This window comes from Schistocerca piceifrons, chromosome 4 (genome assembly GCF_021461385.2).
Source record: "Schistocerca piceifrons isolate TAMUIC-IGC-003096 chromosome 4, iqSchPice1.1, whole genome shotgun sequence".
NCBI lineage: Eukaryota > Metazoa > Arthropoda > Insecta > Orthoptera > Acrididae > Schistocerca > Schistocerca piceifrons.
Genome location: NC_060141.1, coordinates 10842639 through 10848841, shown reverse-complemented (window position 1 = coordinate 10848841; position 6203 = coordinate 10842639). Strand labels below are relative to the sequence as shown.

The 6203-nt window shown below is 44.7% G+C and overlaps 1 pseudogene; it reads left to right on the top strand.

Annotated features, from left to right (window-relative positions):
- Positions 1 to 610: 610 nt before the first annotated feature.
- On the top strand, positions 611 to 728 carry LOC124796716 (annotated as a pseudogene).
- The last annotated feature ends 5475 nt before the right edge of the window (positions 729 to 6203 follow it).

Sequence of the window (6203 nt, the reverse complement as noted above, 5' to 3'; positions counted from 1 at the left end):
CAAATTGACGTTAGGTCTGTAATTCAGCGGATTACTCCTACTTCCCTTTTTCGGTATTGGTGTGACTTGAGCAATATTCCAGTGTTTAGGTACTGATCTTTCTGTGAGCGAGTGGTTGTATATAATTTCCAAATATGGAGCTATTTTATCAATGTACTCCGAGAGGAACCTGACTGGTATACAATCTGGACCGGAGGCCTTGCCTTTATGAAGTGATTTAAGCTGCTTCGTTACTCCGAGGATATCTACTTCTATGTTTCTCATCTTGGCAGTTGTTCTTGATTTGAATTCAGGAATATTTTCTTCGTCTTATTTGGTAAAGGAGTTTCGGAAAACCGTGTTTAATAACTCTGCTTTAGTGGCACTGTCATCAATGATTTCACCATTGTTATCGCGCAGTGAAAGTGTTGGTTGCGTCTTGCCACTGGTGTGCTTTATGTATGACCAGAAACTCTTTGGGTTTTCTGCCCGATTTCGAGACAGAATTTCGTTGTGAAAATTATTAAAAGCTTCTGGCTTTGAAGTACGTGCCATATTTCGTTCTTCTGTAAGACTTTGCCAATATTGGGGATTTTGCGTTCTTTTAAATGTGGCATGCATTTTTCGTTAGGGCAACGGCCTTGCCCCAGTGGATACACCGGTTCCCGTCAAATCACCGAAGTTAAGCGCTGTCGGGCGTGGCTGGCACTTGGATGGGTGACCATCCGGGCCGCCATGCGCTGTTGCCATTTTTCGGTGTGTACTCATCCTCATGCCAACTGAGGAGCTACTCGACTGAATAGTAGCGGCTCAGGTCAAAGAAAACCATCATAACGACCGGGAGTGCGGTGTGCTGACCACACGCCCCGCCTATCTGCATCCTCAGCTGGGGATGACACGGCGGTCGGATGGTCCCGGTGGCCCACTTGTGGCCTGAAGATGGAGTTCTTTTTTTCGTTGCTTATGCAACAACGATCTGATCCGTTTTGTGTACCATGGGGGACCAGTACCATCACTTATTAATTTATGTGGTATATATCTCTCAATTGCTGTCGATACTATCTCTTTGAAAACATTCCACAACTTTTCTGCACTTACTTGATCAAATCGGAAGGAGTGAAGACTGTCTCTTAAAAAGGCGTTAAGAACATTGTCATCAGCTTTTTTAAATAAATATACTTTGCGTTTCCTTTTGATGGTTGTAGGTGTTATGGTATTCAGCCTAGCAGCAACTACCTTGTGGTCGCTAATCCCTGTATTCGTCACAATACTCACTATTTGGCCAGGATTATTTGTTACTAAAAGGTCAAGTATGCTTTCGCAACCATTTACGCTTCGAGTGGGCTCATGAACTAATTATTCAAAATAAATTTCTGAGAAAGGTGGTTCAAATGGCTCTGAGCACTATGGGACTCAACTGCTGAGGTCATTAGTCCCCTAGAACTTAGAACTAGTTAAAGCTAACTAACCTAAGGACATCACAAACATCCACGCCCGAGGCAGGATTCGAACCTGCGACCGTAGCGGTCTTGCGGTTCCAGACTGCAGCGCCTTTAACCGCACGGCCACTTCGGCCGGCTTCTGAGAAAGCATTCAGTACAATTTCGGATGATGTTTTATGCCTGCTGCCGGCTTTTAACGTATAATTTTTCCAGCATATCGAGGGTAAATTAAAGTCACCACCGACTATAGTATGAGCGGGGTACTTACTTGAAATGAGACTCAAGTTTCCTTTGAAGTGCTCAGCAACTATATCTTCTGAGTCGGGGGGTCAGTTATACGATCCAATTAATAGTTTAATCCGATTGTCAGGTATAACCTCTACCCATACTATTTCACACGAACTATCTACTTCAATTGCGCTACAGGGCGAACTCCCTCTGACAGCAATAAACAATCCACCACCAACTGTATTTAATCTATCTTTTCTGAACACTGTTTGAAAAAATTTCGGCTGAAGTTATTTCCGGCTTTACCCAGCTCTCTGTACCTACAACTGTTTGGGATTCATTGTTTTATTTTAGGGCTTGGAGCTCTGTTTCCTTCCCAAGCCAGCTACGACAATTTACAACTAAAATACCAATCGTTTCTACAGCTACCTTACTGTGTTTTACCTGCCCACATTTAGACTGACGTCCCTTCTGAGGTTCCCTGAGACCCTCTAATCTAAAAAGGTGCTCCATCCCTTACACACAGCCCCGCTACCCATGTAGCCGCCTCCTGTGTGTAGTCGACTCCTGACCTTGAGCGGAACCCGGAAACCCACAACCCGATGGTGTAAGTAAAGAAATCTGCAGCTTACACGTTCACAGAAGTGCCTGAGCCTCTGATTCAGACCCTCCACTCGGCACTGCGCCAGAGGACCACAGTCGGTTCTATCTTCGTGTAGCTCTTATCAATAGTCAGTCCTCTGTACCTCTTGGTCGCAGCTAAACTGTGGCAGCTTGCTCCTCTTGCATCGCTCGCTACTCGAGAAGCTTCAACTCACCGTCTAGAACTGTACTGTAATTTTTTATGACCGGACTTGACCTGGACTGTTTTTTGTTTTTCCGCCCATGTGTCTGCTTCACGCTTAGTGCTCAGAGAAGACAGTTGTATTTGCCATGAATTTCGTTACAGGTAAAAAACAACTGTAAACTACGTCATATTGGTGTCTCTCGAGACTTGTTACCATCAAATAACTATGTCTTCAAATGCCCAATGAACCTACCCATTCTTGTAACGAATTTGTGCCACAAAACTATTTTCGCCCAATTAATTTCATTAGTTCTTCATCAGGTACCGAATATTCTCATGTAATATTTGCAACTTACTTGTGCAAGTATTTTACAATGAGGTGCAATCTGTCACCTTGGAAGATCGAAGACAATTCGTTTATGAAGACCTCTAGAATCAGGAGAGAGGTGAGTTGACATTTGAGATAGGAGAGAAGAGTGTGGAGAGAATGGAGAGGCAGAGGGGAGAGAGGAAATGACGGCGAGAAGAAGAATGAACAGGGAGGAGAGTCTGAGAAGGGACAGGAGAGCGTATAGGAGGGGAGAGTGGGAAAGGAGAGGGAGGGTGATGGGGGGAGAAGAGAGGAGAAAGAAGGGAGAGCAAAGGAGATGGAGGAGAGAGGAAAGAGGAGAGGAGAGAGGGAAAAGTTGTAAAGGGAGAGGGAAGAATGGAGTGAGGATAAAGGAAAGGAATAAAGAGAGATGTGAGCAGAGAGGGGAGTGGAAAGAGATGTGTGGAGAGGGGAAGTGCAAGAGGAGGAGAGGTTTTGAGGGGAGATGGGGAGAGAAAATAGGAGAGAGAAGAGATGAAAATGGAGAGATGGGGTAGGGAAGAGGTGAGAGAGAAGGGGAGAGAGGAGAGTGGGGAGAACAGTAAAATAGTGGAGAGGGGGAGAGGGGAGTGGGGAAATTTAAGGAGAAGAAGGGAGAGGTTGAGGGGAGAGTGGGAAGGGGACATGAAGAAGGCGAGAGGAGATTGTGAGTGGGGAAGGAGGTTAGGGGAGGGTAGTGAGGAGAGGGTACAGAAAAGAGGGGGCAGCAAAAGTGTAGAGAGGGCTGATGTGGAAGGGAAAGTGATGAGGGAAGAGGGGAAAAAGGGGAGAGAGGAGAGGAAAGAGGTGAGAAGGGAGAGTGGAAATAGGGACAGAAGATGAGAGATACAGAGAGGTGAAGGGATGGGAGAGAGGAAAGCAGTGTGGGAAAGAGGATGGAGGGAAGAGGGGAGGAGAGCAGTGAGATGAGGAGAGAGGATACAGGATGAATTGAGATGAGAGGAGAGGGGATGGGGAAGGTAGGGGGGTAGGGGGGAGTAGAGGGGTGGGGCAGTGAGGAGAGGAGAGGGGAGGAGGGGAGGTGGGGGGAGGGAAGGGGAGTGTGGGGAGGGGTGGGGAGGGGAGGGAGCTGAGTAGAGGGGAGGGGAGGCGAGGGGAGGGGAGGCGAGGGGTGGGGAGGGGAGGGGAGAGCAGGAGATGCTGTCAGCTGTGGTGTATTTGCCCAAAGTGATGCAGGAAAACCGTGGGAAAGCTAAATGCCATACACAATGAGCCTTCATTCTCCTGGATCTTAGACTGGTTTATAAATAAACTGGAAGCAGGCTTGTTTGAATAATTTTTTTATGTGGTGACCGGTTTCGATGTTATTATAAGATCATCTTCAGACCTACAATGAACAATAATCGTTTTAAATGTATAAAGGACGAATTCGTATATTGATAAAACAGTAAATAACGCGTTTATAAGGATTCTTGTTCGTCGCAGATCTGAAGATGATCTTATAATAAGATCCAAAGTGGTCACAACATTAAAAAATTTTATCCGATCAAGACTTCTTCCAGTTTATTTATAATTAATAGAGATGACTGTTTCCTATTATAAGAACTCTATTCTTTATAATGTTACATTGGTATTTAACAAATGCCTCGTCTCAGTCGGTTGTACAAGATGTACCTATCTATTACAGTTGTGCGTACATGGAACAAGTTAAGTTAACAGCATAAATTATAATTTACATTATCTGGTCTTTTCACACTTTTCACTGTTCACAACCATGCCTACTTGAAATAACGTTACAACCACCCTGCTGTATCTCCCCGTGTACTCCTCTCCCTATTTCAGAAACTGAGTCGGCATTCCTCCTGATGAGTTCTGTCTGAGAAAAATGGCGTGATATTAATATTATGCACCTTTTTTCTGAGTAGCTACTGTTCTGGGCTCCTTAATTAATCTTTAGTTGGTCAAGGTATAATATTTAATAGCTACGGAAAAATATTTTTGTAACCTAATTCACAAAAATTTTCATCCCTCATAGAGAATTCTGTTTAGAAAATCCTCTCTGTTGTTCACTGGTAAAAGTAGGTGAAATTGGCTCTCGTTCGAATATCATGAGGATTATTTATTGCACAGTAGACAGAGACCAGAAAATGTTAACATCTAAGTGGTACTTCCTATAATATCATTTTTCAAAATCATGTCGTCGGCTAATGAGGCGAGTTGTCCAATGACAGATCATTATGAATATAGTAACATTTATTATAAACGGGAGGTAATCCCACTGAATTGTGTCTCAACCTGACAACAGCTGCGTGTAGGAACCAGAATTTTTCTGAAGTCCAGTTCGTTCCGAGATGTTAAAGAGCAACATCAGTGCACTAAGACATTGTAAACACTCCCACATAGCCAGTGCGCTCGCGAAGTGGGAACAGTGATAGTATTGTATCGGTATTTTATATACTTACGTACTTAATGTACTTGTATACTTTATATACTTACAGACTCCACAAATCGAAAAACTATCGGCACAGTGTCGCAGTGGATACTGACACACTACGTGCACCCACCAATGACGTGATCAGTGAGGCAGTCATCACATCCGACAATGCAGATAACTCCACCCGTCAATGCAACTACAGGAAGAGACCTGCAGGCCTCACAGAAACGACAATGGGACCGAACACAATAGAAAAGACACAACGACCAATGAGCTAAAATGGAGGACGTATTATGTGTCGACACCACCCGAGATGGGATCACCCCTCACCACAATGTAACTGCTTGCGCTTCTAGCTTGTGTGCAATTACCCACAAAGAGCCTTTCATGTTATTTGTTGAAAGTAGAGACAGAAATACATGTAGAATTAACGAGCACTTCGCTCTCATTTAATTATATGGCCGAAAGAGTCAGGAATAGTGAAACGAACCCTGTCGCCCCGGATAGTGTGCTACAGAGAGCGCAGATTCGCCGCGAGATGGGGAAATCGTGTATTGTGCTGAATGAGGACTGTGCGCTGAAGTGTGGGAGTGAGAGAGACGAAACCCTACTCGAGGACTCATTGCCATGTTGCAGCTGCAAAAGATATTACCCCAGATTGGTAGTACGGCTGCTGTAGGCAGAGCACATCCAGTCTCCTCTCCTCCACCTCTTTACGGAGCTCCTGCATAACAAGTCGGCTGTTGTGCGTATTTAATTGTGCAATTGTTATTTCAGTCGTCTTGGGACGTATGTGTGCATGTGGTCGTCTGGACAGGTCTTACTCCAGTCAAAAGCAATTCGTCCGTTTGCCAGTACAGCGTGTTCATAGATGTCCTGAAGGTCAAACTTCTCACCTCGTCTCTCGAAAACTTTCTATGGGGCTCGGGAGGAAGAAGAAACTGGGAGAAGAACTTTCCAGTTTTTACCATATGTAAAAGAGCGTGGGGGTATGAAATATTTTGAACCTACACGAGGACTCAT